A 12,427-nucleotide genomic window follows, 5' to 3' on the forward strand; every position below is an offset into this window, starting at 1 on the left:
AAAACGATACATAGAAGGACATCTCAAAAAGTTGTTGACGGTTTTGGACAAAAGTTGGTGGACCGGTTGGATGTCTCACAAAGACACAATGATTCGATTTTGGTGAAGATCTGAATGTGGATTCGGATCTTAAAATTATTTCTTTTTTATACGTGATTCTTCACCATTGGGAGATGGGGCCAAAAACAATACATTGCGGGATATCTCAAAAAGTTATCGACGGATTTGGACGACACTTGGTGGAAAGGTTGTGTGTGTGACAAGGAAGATTGGATTCGATTTTGGGGAATATCTGAACATGGATTCGGACATGAGATTAAAAAAAAGAAGTGATTTTTCACCATTGAGTGATGTGGCCCACCAGGCGAAGGGATGCTCGATACTGAATGTCGTTCCAATTTTTCCAAGTTTTTACCTTCAACAGTTTTGGTGATTGCTTCATCACAAAATCCAGAAATACGTGATCAGGGCATCAATTATTTCCACAATAACATTTTGGGGAAATTGAACAACTCTGACAAAAGAGGAAAATGCTTTTTTCAAACGAAACACTTTTTCTGAGCAATCCATTTGTTCATTCTGGAAAATGTCGGAGAAGGTATTCAGTCACTGACTCAGGCATGAAAAAGATGATGATCTGTGAAGTTGTCTTGGTGCAGGTGAAGAAAACTGAACAAGCATCAAATCTTGAGAATCTGTTATTCACAAAAAAAATTGTCCCCATTTAAAAACTTTGAACTCTTCCCGTCGGGGAATCGAGCCCCGATCACCTGCGTGAGCAGGCAGAAATACTCACCACTATACTAACAAGGATTAGTGATTGTAATTCTTCACCATTGGGAAATTGGGCCAAAAACAATATATTGCGGGATAACTCTAAGCTTTGTGGACGGATTTGGACGAAATTTGGCAGAGGTGTAGCGTATGTCACATGGACGAAATGATCACATTTTCGTGAAGATCCATATTCGGATGCGGCGACTAAAATGTTTTCAGTGATTCTTCACCATTGGGAGCTCGGACCAAAAACGATACATAGAAGGACATCTCAAAAAGTTGTGGACGGTTTTGGACAAAGTTTGGTGGACCGGTTGGATGTCTCACAAGGACACAATGATTCGATTTTGGTGAAGATCTGAATGTGCATTCGGATCTGAGAATTATTTCTTTTTTATACGTGATTCTTCAGGAGATGGGGCCAAAAACAATTCTTTGCGGGATATCTCAAAAAGTTATCGACGGATTTGGACGACACTTGGTGGAAAGGTTGTGTGTGTGACAAGGAAGATTGGATTCGATTTTGGGGAATATCTGAACATGGATCCGGACATGAGATTTAAAAAAAAAGTGATTCTTCACCATTGAGTGATGTGGCCCACCAGGCGGAGGTATGCTCTATACTGAGTGTCGTTCCAATTTTTCAAAGTTTTTACCTTCAACAGTTTTGGTGATTGTTTTGTCACAAAATCCAGAAATACATGATCAGGACATCAATTATCTGCACAATAACATTGTGGGGAAATTGAACAAATCTGACAATCGAGGAAAATGCTTTTTTCAAACGAAACTCTTTTTCTGAGCAATCCATTTGTTCATTCTGGAAAATGTCAGAGAAGGTATTCAGTCACTGACTCAGGCATGAAAAAGATGATGATCTGTGAAGTTGTCTTGGTGCAGGTGAAGAAAACTGAACAAACATCAAATCTTGAGAATCTGTTATTCAAAAATAAAATTGTCACCATTTAAAAATTATGAACTCTCCCCGTCGGGGAATCGAACCCCGGTCACCTGCGTGACAGGCAGGAATACTCACCACTATACTAACGAGGATGACACACAACCCTAGGTTCTTTGCTTTCCTCCGAGGACTACTTTGTCTAAACAAAGTGAAAAAACCTTGATATAAAATGGCGTATAATTACCCACATCAAGGAAGGTGAATAATGGAGGTTTTGGTTTCACCCCTGTCTGTTCGTTTGTTTGTTTGTTTGTATGTTTGTTTGTTTGTTTGCTTGTTTGTTTGTTTTTTGTCTGTGAAAAAGACATCTCAAAAAGTTGTGGACGGATTCGGACGAAATTTGGTGCAGATGTAGCACGTGTGACACCGACGAAATATTTAGATTTTGGAGAAGGTCCGGATCCGGATCCAGCTGGAAGATTATTTAAAGAAATTCTTCACCATTGGGAAATTGAGCCAAAAACAACATATATGGCAGGATATCTCAAAAAGTTCAGGACGGCTTTGAACAAAACTTGGTGGAGAGGTTGTGTGTCTGACAAGATAAAAGTGATTCAGATTGAGTGATGATTCAAATCCGGATCCGGATCAGAGAACCCTAAAAGTGATTGTCCACCGTTGGCAAATTCGGCCAAAAACAACATACAGCAGGATATCTCAAAAAATTGTGGACAGATTCGGACGAACCTTGACAGAGAAGTACCAGATGCCACAAGGACGAAATGATTAGATTTTGGTGAAGATCCGGATTCGGATCCGGACCAGATAATTTTTAAAGTGATTCTTCACCATTGGGAAATTGGGCCAAAAACAATATATTGTGGGATAACTCTAAGCTTTGTGGACGGATTTGGACGAAATTTTGCAGAGGTGTAGCGTATGTCACATGGACGAAATGATTACATTTTCGTGAAGATCCGTATTCGGATGCGGCGACTAAAATGTTTTCAGTGATTCTTCACCATTGGGAGCTCGGACCAAAAACGATACATAGAATGACATCTCAAAACGTTGTGGACGGTTTTGGACAAAATTTGGTGGACCGGTTGGATGTCTCACAAGGACACAATGATTCGATTTTGGTGAAGATCTGAATGTGCATTCGGATCTGAGAATTGTTTCTTTTTTATACGTGATTCTTCAGGAGATGGGGCCAAAAACAATACATTGCGGGATATCTCAAATAGTTATTGACGGATTTGGACGACACTTGGTGGAAAGGTTGTGTGTGTGACAAGGAAGATTGGGTTCGATTTTGGGGAATATCTGAACATGGATTCGGACATGAGATTTTTTGAAAAAAAGTGATTCTTCACCATTGAGTGATGTGGCCCACCAGGCGGAGGTATGCTCTCTACTGAGTGTCGTTCCAGTTTTTACCTTCAACAGTTTTGGTGATTGTTTTGTCACAAAATCCAGAAATACATGATCAGGACATCAATTATCTGCACAATAACATTGTGGGGAAATTGAACAAATCTGACAATCGAGGAAAATGCTTTTTTCAAACGAAACACTTTTTCTGAGCAATTCATTTGTTCATTCTGGAAAATGTCGGAGAAGGTGTTCAGTCACTGACTCAGGCATGAAAAAGATGATGATCTGTGAAGTTGGCTTGGTGCAGGAGAAGAAAGCTGAACAAACATCAAATCTTGAGAATCTGTTATTCAAAAATAAAATTGTCCCCATTTAAAAATTATGAACTCTCCCCGTCGGGGAATCGAACCCCGGTCACCTGCGTGACAGGCAGGAATACTCACCACTATACTAACGAGGATGACACACAGACCTAGTTCCTTTGCTTTCCCCCAAGGAGCACTTTGTCTGAACAAAGTGAAAAATCCTTGAAATAAAATGGCGAATAATTACCCACATCAAGGAAGGTGAATAATGGAGGTTATGTTTTCACCCCTGTCTGTTCGTTTGTTTGTATGTTTGTTTGTTTGTTTGTTTGTTTGTTTTTTGTCTGTGAAAAAGACATCTCAAAACGTTGTGGACGGATTCGGACGAAATTTGGTGCAGATGCAGCACGTGTGACACCGACGAAATATTTAGATTTTGGAGAAGGTCCGGATCCGGATCCAGCTGGAAGATTATTTAAAGAAATTCTTCACCATTGGGAAATTGGGCCAAAAACAATATATAGCGGGATAACTCAAAGCTTTGTGGATGGATTTGGACGAAATTTGGCAGAGATGTAGCGTATGTCACAATGAAAAATTGATTAGATTTTGGTGAAGATCCGGATTCGGATGTGGCTACTAAAATGTTTTCAGTGATTCTTCACCATTGGGAGCTCGGACCAAAAACGATACAGAGAAGGACATCTCAAAAAGTTGTGGACGGTTTTGGACAAAAGTTGGTGGACCGGTTGGATGTCTCACAAGGACACAATGATTCGATTTTGGTGAAGATCTGAATGTGGATTCGGATCTGAGAATTATTTCTTTTTTATACGTGATTCTTCACTATTGGGAGATGGGGCCAAAAACAATACATTGCGGGATATCTCACAAAGTTATTGACGGATTTGGAAGACACTTGGTGGAAAGGTTGTGTATGTGACAAGGAAGATTGGATTCGATTTTGCTGAATATCTGAACATGGATTCGGACAGGAGTTTTTTTTTTTTTTTAAAGTGGTTCTTCATCATTGAGTGATGTGGCCGACGAGGCGGAGGTATGCTCTCTTCTGAGTGTCGTTCCAGTTTTTCCAAGTTTTTACCTTCAACAGTTTTGGTGATTGCTTCATCACAAAATCCAGAAATACGTGATCAGGGCATCAATTATTTGCACAATAACATTTTGGGGAAATTGAACAAATCTGACAATCGAGGAAAATGCTTTTTTCAAACGAAACACTTTTTCTGAGCAATCCATTTGTTCATTCTGGAAAATGTCGGAGAAGGTATTCAGTCACTGACTCAGGCATGAAAAAGATGATGATCTGTGAAGTTGTCTTGGTGCAGGTGAAGAAAACTGAACAAACATCAAATCTTGAGAATCTGTTATTCAAAAATATAATTGTCCCCATTTAAAAATTATGAACTCTCCCCGTCGGGGAATCGAACCCCGGTCACCTGCGTGACAGGCAGGAATACTCACCACTATACTAACGAGGATGACACACAAACCTAGGTTCTTTGCTTTCCTCCGAGGAGCACTTTGTCTAAACAAAGTGAAAAATCCTTGATATAAAATGGCCAATAATTACCCACATCAAGGAAGGTGAATAATGGAGGTTATGTTTTCACCCCTGTCTGTTCGTTTGTTTGTGTGTTTGTTTGTTATCTTGCCAAAACGAAGTTTTTGCAAGATGTATTAGTCAGCTTGTATGTTTGTCTGTTTGTCTGTTTGTTTGTTTTTTTGTTTGTGGTTAATCATTTTTTTTTCACGTTTAGATCACTCTGTAGACCACAGTTATTATTGGAAACTCCTGTAACTTCGCATATCAGAGTCCTATAGAGATACCCTTCAGCACACACAATTTTGAAGGTCAAGGTCAAAGGTCAAGGTCACTTTGCGGTCAATCATGGAGGTCAACGAAACCCTTATTTTTTGAGTAACTTTGATCGGATCGTCTCCAAACTTGGTGGGAATCTAGTATATGGTCCGGCGCTCAGCTGATTAGTTTTTGGTGGCGATCGGCCTTGACCTTCATGGTTAGCGCTGGAGGTCGAAAATTATTGACCCCAAGGTCAAATTTTGAAATCGTAGGTACCATATCGAGTAATACCTCATATGAATGCCCTTGATGAGTGCTTCCCAGATCTGTAAACAGTTTGACGCTATGACGTCATTTGATGACGTCATGACGAAAAAACGGAATTTTCATGAAAAAATTATTTCCTCAGTTCTCATCAAAATCTTTCAATATTTCATGTGCGTTGGTCATGAAGACATACTATTCACCATACGAAATTATTAAGGTCAAGGTCAAAGGTCAAGGTCACTTTGTGGTCAATCATGGAGGTCGACGAAACACTAATTTTTTGAGTAACTTTGATCGGATCGTCTCCAAACTTCATGGGAATCTAGTATATGGTCCGGCGCTCAGCTGATTAGTTTTTGGTGGCGATCGGCCTTGACCTTCATGGTTAGCGCTGGAGGTCGAAAATTATTGACCCCAAGGTCAAATTTTGAAATCGTAGGTACCATATCGAGTAATACCTCATATGAATGCCCTTGATGAGTGCTTCCCAGATCTGTAAACAGTTTGACGCTATGACGTCATTTGATGACGTCATGACGAAAAAACGGAATTTTCATGAAAAAATTATTTCCTCAGTTCTCATCAAAATCTTTCAATATTTCATGTGCGTTGGTCATGAAGACATACTATTCACCATACGAAATTATTAAGGTCAAGGTCAAAGGTCAAGGTCACTTTGCGGTCAATCATGGAGGTCAACGAAACCCTTATTTTTTGAGTAACTTTGATCTTATGATCTCCAAACTTGGTGGGTATATAGGGTGTGGTATGGCGCTCAGCTGATTAGTTTTTGGTGTCGATCGGCCTTGACCTTCAAGGTCATTTTGAAGGTCATTCAATTTTGACCAAAAGGTAAAATAGACAGATGCAGGGGCAAGATACGGTTCACCCTGTGGGTGACATATGTTTATTTGTTTGTTTGTTTGTTTTTTGTCTGTGAAAAAGACATCTCAAAACGTTGTGGACGGATTCGGACGAAATTTGGTGCAGATGCAGCACGTGTGACACCGACGAAATATTTAGATTTTGGAGAAGGTCCGGATCCGGATCCAGCTGGAAGATTATTTAAAGAAATTCTTCACCATTGGGAAATTGGGCCAAAAACAATATGTAGCGGGATAACTCAAAGCTTTGTGGACGGATTTGGACGAAATTTGGCAGAGATGTAGCGTATGTCACAATGAAAAATTGATTAGATTTTGGTGAAGATCCGGATTCGGATGTGGCTACTAAAATGTTTTCAGTTATTCTTCACCATTGGGAGCTCGGACCAAAAACGATACATAGAAGGACATCTCAAAAAGTTGTTGACGGTTTTGGACAAAAGTTGGTGGACCGGTTGGATGTCTCACAAAGACACAATGATTCGATTTTGGTGAAGATCTGAATGTGGATTCGGATCTTAAAATTATTTCTTTTTTATACGTGATTCTTCACCATTGGGAGATGGGGCCAAAAACAATACATTGCGGGATATCTCAAAAAGTTATCGACGGATTTGGACGACACTTGGTGGAAAGGTTGTGGGTGTGACAAGGAAGATTGGATTCGATTTTGGGGAATATCTGAACATGGATTCGGACATGAGATTAAAAAAAAGAAGTGATTCTTCACCATTGAGTGATGTGGCCCACCAGGCGGAGGTATGCTCTATAGTCTATACTGAGTGTCGTTCCAATTTTTCAAAGTTTTTACCTTCAACAGTTTTGGTGATTGTTTTGTCACAAAATCCAGAAATACATGATCAGGACATCAATTATCTGCACAATAACATTGTGGGGAAATTGAACAAATCTGACAATCGAGGAAAATGCTTTTTTCAAACGAAACTCTTTTTCTGAGCAATCCATTTGTTCATTCTGGAAAATGTCAGAGAAGGTATTCAGTCACTGACTCAGGCATGAAAAAGATGATGATCTGTGAAGTTGTCTTGGTGCAGGTGAAGAAAACTGAACAAACATCAAATCTTGAGAATCTGTTATTCAAAAATAAAATTGTCCCCATTTAAAAATTATGAACTCTCCCCGTCGGGGAATCGAACCCCGATCACCTGCGTGACAGGCAGGAATACTCACCACTATACTAACGAGGATGACACACAAACCTCGGTTCTTTGCTTTCCTCCGAGGAGTACTTTGTCTAAACAAAGTGAAAAAACCTTGATATAAAATGGCGAATAATTACCCACATCAAAGAGGGTGAATAATGGAGGTTATGTTTTCACCCCTGTCTGTTCGTTTGTTTGTATGTTTGTTTGCTTGTTTGTTTGTTTGTTTGCTTGTTTGTTTGTTTTTTGTCTGTGAAAAAGACATCTCAAAAAGTTGTGAACGGATTCGGACGAAATTTGGTGTAGATGCAGCACGTGTGACACCGACGAAATATTTAGATTTTGGAGAAGGTCCGGATCCGGATCCAGCTGGAAGTTTATTTAAAGAAATTCTTCACCATTGGGAAATTGGGCCAAAAACAACATATATGGCAGGTTATTTCAAAAGGTTTGGCACGGCTTTGGACAAAACTTGGTGGAGAGTTTGCGTGTCTGACAAGGACGAGTGATTCCATTTTGGTGATGATTCAAATCCGGATCCGGATCAGAGAATTTTTAAAGTGATTCTTCACCATTGGGAAATTGCGCCAAAAACAATGTATAGCGGGATATCTCAAAAAGTTGTTGACGGATTCGGACGAAATTTGGCAGTGATGTAGCGGATGCCACAAGGACGAAATGATTAGATTTTGGTGAAGATCCTGATTCGCATCCGGATCAGAGAATTTTGAAGTGATTTTTCACCATTGGGAAATTGGGCCAAAAACAATATGTAGCGGGATATCTCAAAAGGTTGTGGACGGATTCGGACGAAATTTGGCAGAAATGTAGCGGAGGTCACAATAACGAAATGACTAGATTTTGGTGAAGATCGTGATTCGGATCCGGATCAGAGAATTTTTAAAGTGATTCTTCACCATTGGGAAATTGGGATAAAAACAATATATAGTGGGATATCTCAAAGCTTTGTGGACGGATTTGGACAAAATTTGGCAGAGATGTAGCGTTTGTCAAAAGGAAAAATTGGTTAGATTTTGGTGAAGATCCGGATTCGGATGTGGCTACTAAAATGTTTTAAGTGATTCTTCACCATTGGGAGCTCGGACCAAAAACGATACATAGAAGGATATCTCAAAAAGTTGTGGACGGATTCGGACGAACCTTGACAGAGAAGTACCAGATGTCACAAGGACGAAATGATTACATTTTCGTGAAGATCCGTATTCGGATGCGGCGACTAAAATGTTTTAAGTGATTCTTCACCATTGGGTGATGGGACAAAAAACGATACACAGCAGTATATCTCAAAAAGTTATTGACGGATTTGGGCGAAACTTGGTGGGCAGTTTGGATGTCTCACAAGGACACAAAGATTCTATTTTAGTGAAGATCTGAATGTGCATTCGGATCTGATCATTATTTCTTTGTTATACGTGATTCTTCAGGAGATGGGGCCAAAAACAATACATTGCGGGATATCTCAAAAAGTTATTGACGGATTTGGAAGACACTTGGTGGAAAGGTTGTGATTGTGACAAGGAAGATTGGATTCGATTTTGGGGAATATCTGAACATGGATTCGGACATGAGATTTTTTTTTTAAAGTGGGTCTTCACCATTGAGTGATGTGGCCGACGAGGCGGAGGTATGCTCTCTTCTGAGTGTCGTTCCAGTTTTTCCAAGATTATACCTTCAACAGTTTTGGTGATTGCTTCATCACAAAATCCAGAAATACGTCATCAGGGCATCCATTATTTGCACAATAACATTTTGGGGAAATTGAACAACGCTGACAATCGAGGAAAATGCTTTTTTCAAACGAAACACTTTTTCTGAGCAATCCATTTGTTCATTCTGGAAAATATCGGAGAAGGTATTCAGTCACTGACTCAGGCATGAAAAAGATGATGATCTGTGAAGTTGTCTTGGTGCAGGTGAAGAAAACTGAACAAACATCAAATGTTGAGAATCTGTTATTCAAAAATAAAATTGTCCCCATTTAAAAATTATGAATTCTCCCCGTCGGGGAATCGAACCCCGGTCACCTGCGTGACAGGCAAGAATACTCACCACTATACTAACGAGGATGACACACAAACCTCCGTTCTTTGCTTTCCTCCGAGGAGTACTTTGTCTAAACAAAGTGAAAAAACCTTGATATAAAATGGCGAATAATTACCCACATCAAGGAAGGTGAATAATGGAGGTTTTGGTTTCACCCCTGTCTGTTAGTTTGTTTGTTTGCGTGTTTGTTTGTTTTTTGTCTGTGATAAAGACATCTCAAAAAGTTGTGGACGGATTCGGACGAAATTTGGTGCAGATGCAGCACGTGTGACACCGACGAAATATTTAGATTTTGGAGAAGGTCCGGATGCGGATCCAGCTGGAAGATTATTTAAAGAAATTCTTCACCATTGGGAAATTGGGCCAAAAACAATATATAGCGGGATAACTCAAAGCGTTGTGGACGGATTTGGACGAAATTTGGCACAGATGTAGCGTCTGTCACAATGAAAAATTGTTTAGATTTTGGTGAAGATCCGGATTCGGATGTGGCTACTAAAATGTTTTCAGTGATTCTTCACCATTGGGAGCTCGGACCAAAAACGATACATAGAAGGACATCTCAAAAAGTTGTGGACGGTTTTGGACAAAATTTGGTGGACCAGTTGGATGTCTCACAAGGACACAATGATTCGATTTTGGTGAAGATCTGAATGTGGATTCGGATCTGAGCATTATTTCTTTTTTATACGTGAATCTTCACCATTGCGAAATTGAGCCAAAAACAACATATATGGCAGGATATCTCAAAAAGTTCAGGACGGCTTTGAACAAAACTTGGTGGAGAGGTTGCGTGTCTGACAAGGAAAAGTGATTCAGATTGGGTGATGATTCAAATCCGGATCCGGATCAGAGAACCCTAAAAGTGATTCTTCACCGTTGGTAAATTCGGCCAAAAACAATATACAGCAGGATATCTCAAAAAGTTGTGGACGGATTCGGACGAACCTTGACAGAGAAGTACCAGATGTCACAAGGACGAAATGATTACATTTTGGTGAAGATCTGGATTCGGATCCGGACCAGATAATTTTTAAAGTGATTCTTCACCATTGGGAAATTGGGCCAAAAACAATGTATAGCAGGATAACTCAAAGCTTTGTGGACGGATTTGGACGAAATTTGGCAGAGGTGTAGCGTATGTCACATGGACGAAATGATTACATTTTCGTGAAGATCCGTATTCGGATGCGGCGACTAAAATGTTTTAAGTGATTCTTCACCATTGGGTGATGGGACAAAAAACGATACACAGCAGTATATCTCAAAAAGTTATTGACGGATTTGGGCGAAACTTGGTGGGCAGGTTGGATGTCTCACAAGGACACAAAGATTCGATTTTGGTGAAGATCTGAATGTGGATTCGGATCTGAGAATTATTTCTTTTTTATACGTGATTCTTCACCATTGGGAGATGGGGCCAAAAACAATACATTGCGGGATATCTCAAAAAGTTATTGACGGATTTGGACGACACTTGGTGGAAAGGTTGTGTGTGTGACAAGGAAAATTGGATTCGATTTTGGGGAATATCTGAACATGGATTCGGACATGAGATTTTTTTTTTAAAGTGGTTCTTCACCATTGAGTGATGTGGCCGACGAGGCGGAGGTATGCTCTCTTCTGAGTGTCGTTCCAGTTTTTCCAAGATTATACCTTCAACAGTTCTGGTGATTGCTTCATCACAAAATCCAGAAATACGTGATCAGGGCATCAATTATTTGCACAATAACATTTTGGGGAAATTGAACAACTCTGACAATCGAGGAAAATGCTTTTTTCAAACGAAACACTTTTTCTGAGCAATCCATTTGTACATTCTGGAAAATGTCGGAGAAGGTATTCAGTCACCGACTCAGGCATGAAAAAGATGATGATCTGTGAAGTTGTCTTGGTGCAGGTGAAGAAAACTGAACAAACATCAAATGTTGAGAATCTGTTATTCAAAAATAAAATTGTCCCCATTTAAAAATTATGAATTCTCCCCGTCGGGGAATCGAACCCCGGTCACCTGCGTGACAGGCAGGAATACTCACCACTATACTAACGAGGATGACACACAAACCTCCGTTCTTTGCTTTCCTCCGAGGAGTACTTTGTCTAAACAAAGTGAAAAAACCTTGATATAAAATGGCGAATAATTACCCACATCAAGGAAGGTGAATAATGGAGGTTTTGGTTTCACCCCTGTCTGTTAGTTTGTTTGTTTGCGTGTTTGTTTGTTTTTTGTCTGTGATAAAGACATCTCAAAAAGTTGTGGACGGATTCGGACGAAATTTGGTGCAGATGCAGCACGTGTGACACCGACGAAATATTTAGATTTTGGAGAAGGTCCAGATGCGGATCCAGCTGGAAGATTATTTAAAGAAATTCTTCACCATTGGGAAATTGGGCCAAAAACAATATATAGCGGGATAACTCAAAGCGTTGTGGACGGATTTGGACGAAATTTGGCACAGATGTAGCGTCTGTCACAATGAAAAATTGTTTAGATTTTGGTGAAGATCCGGATTCGGATGTGGCTACTAAAATGTTTTCAGTGATTCTTCACCATTGGGAGCTCGGACCAAAAACGATACATAGAAGGACATCTCAAAAAGTTGTGGACGGTTTTGGACAAAATTTGGTGGACCAGTTGGATGTCTCACAAGGACACAATGATTCGATTTTGGTGAAGATCTGAATGTGGATTCGGATCTGAGCATTATTTCTTTTTTATACGTGAATCTTCACCATTGCGAAATTGAGCCAAAAACAACATATATGGCAGGATATCTCAAAAAGTTCAGGACGGCTTTGAACAAAACTTGGTGGAGAGGTTGCGTGTCTGACAAGGAAAAGTGATTCAGATTGGGTGATGATTCAAA

At 39.9% G+C, this 12,427-nt stretch overlaps 6 non-coding genes across 6 annotated transcripts; all 6 read right to left on the minus strand.

Moving 5' to 3' along the window:
* Positions 1-1,758: 1,758 nt before the first annotated feature.
* TRNAD-GUC (transfer RNA aspartic acid (anticodon GUC)) lies at positions 1,759-1,830 on the minus strand. Its single transcript has one exon. It is a non-coding gene; the product is annotated as a tRNA-Asp (tRNA).
* Positions 1,831-3,443: 1,613 nt separating this feature from the next.
* TRNAD-GUC (transfer RNA aspartic acid (anticodon GUC)) lies at positions 3,444-3,515 on the minus strand. Its single transcript has one exon. It is a non-coding gene; the product is annotated as a tRNA-Asp (tRNA).
* Positions 3,516-4,787: 1,272 nt separating this feature from the next.
* Positions 4,788-4,859, minus strand: TRNAD-GUC (transfer RNA aspartic acid (anticodon GUC)). Its single transcript has one exon. It is a non-coding gene; the product is annotated as a tRNA-Asp (tRNA).
* A 2,610-nt stretch (positions 4,860-7,469) lies between these two features.
* Positions 7,470-7,541, minus strand: TRNAD-GUC (transfer RNA aspartic acid (anticodon GUC)). The gene has a single exon. It is a non-coding gene; the product is annotated as a tRNA-Asp (tRNA).
* Positions 7,542-9,511: 1,970 nt separating this feature from the next.
* Positions 9,512-9,583, minus strand: TRNAD-GUC (transfer RNA aspartic acid (anticodon GUC)). The gene has a single exon. It is a non-coding gene; the product is annotated as a tRNA-Asp (tRNA).
* A 1,958-nt stretch (positions 9,584-11,541) lies between these two features.
* TRNAD-GUC (transfer RNA aspartic acid (anticodon GUC)) lies at positions 11,542-11,613 on the minus strand. Its single transcript has one exon. It is a non-coding gene; the product is annotated as a tRNA-Asp (tRNA).
* Positions 11,614-12,427: the final 814 nt, after the last annotated feature.

The sequence above is a fragment of the Myxine glutinosa genome, chromosome 7, assembly GCF_964187855.1.
Source record: "Myxine glutinosa chromosome 7, kmMyxGlut1.1, whole genome shotgun sequence".
Lineage (NCBI taxonomy): Eukaryota > Metazoa > Chordata > Myxini > Myxiniformes > Myxinidae > Myxine > Myxine glutinosa.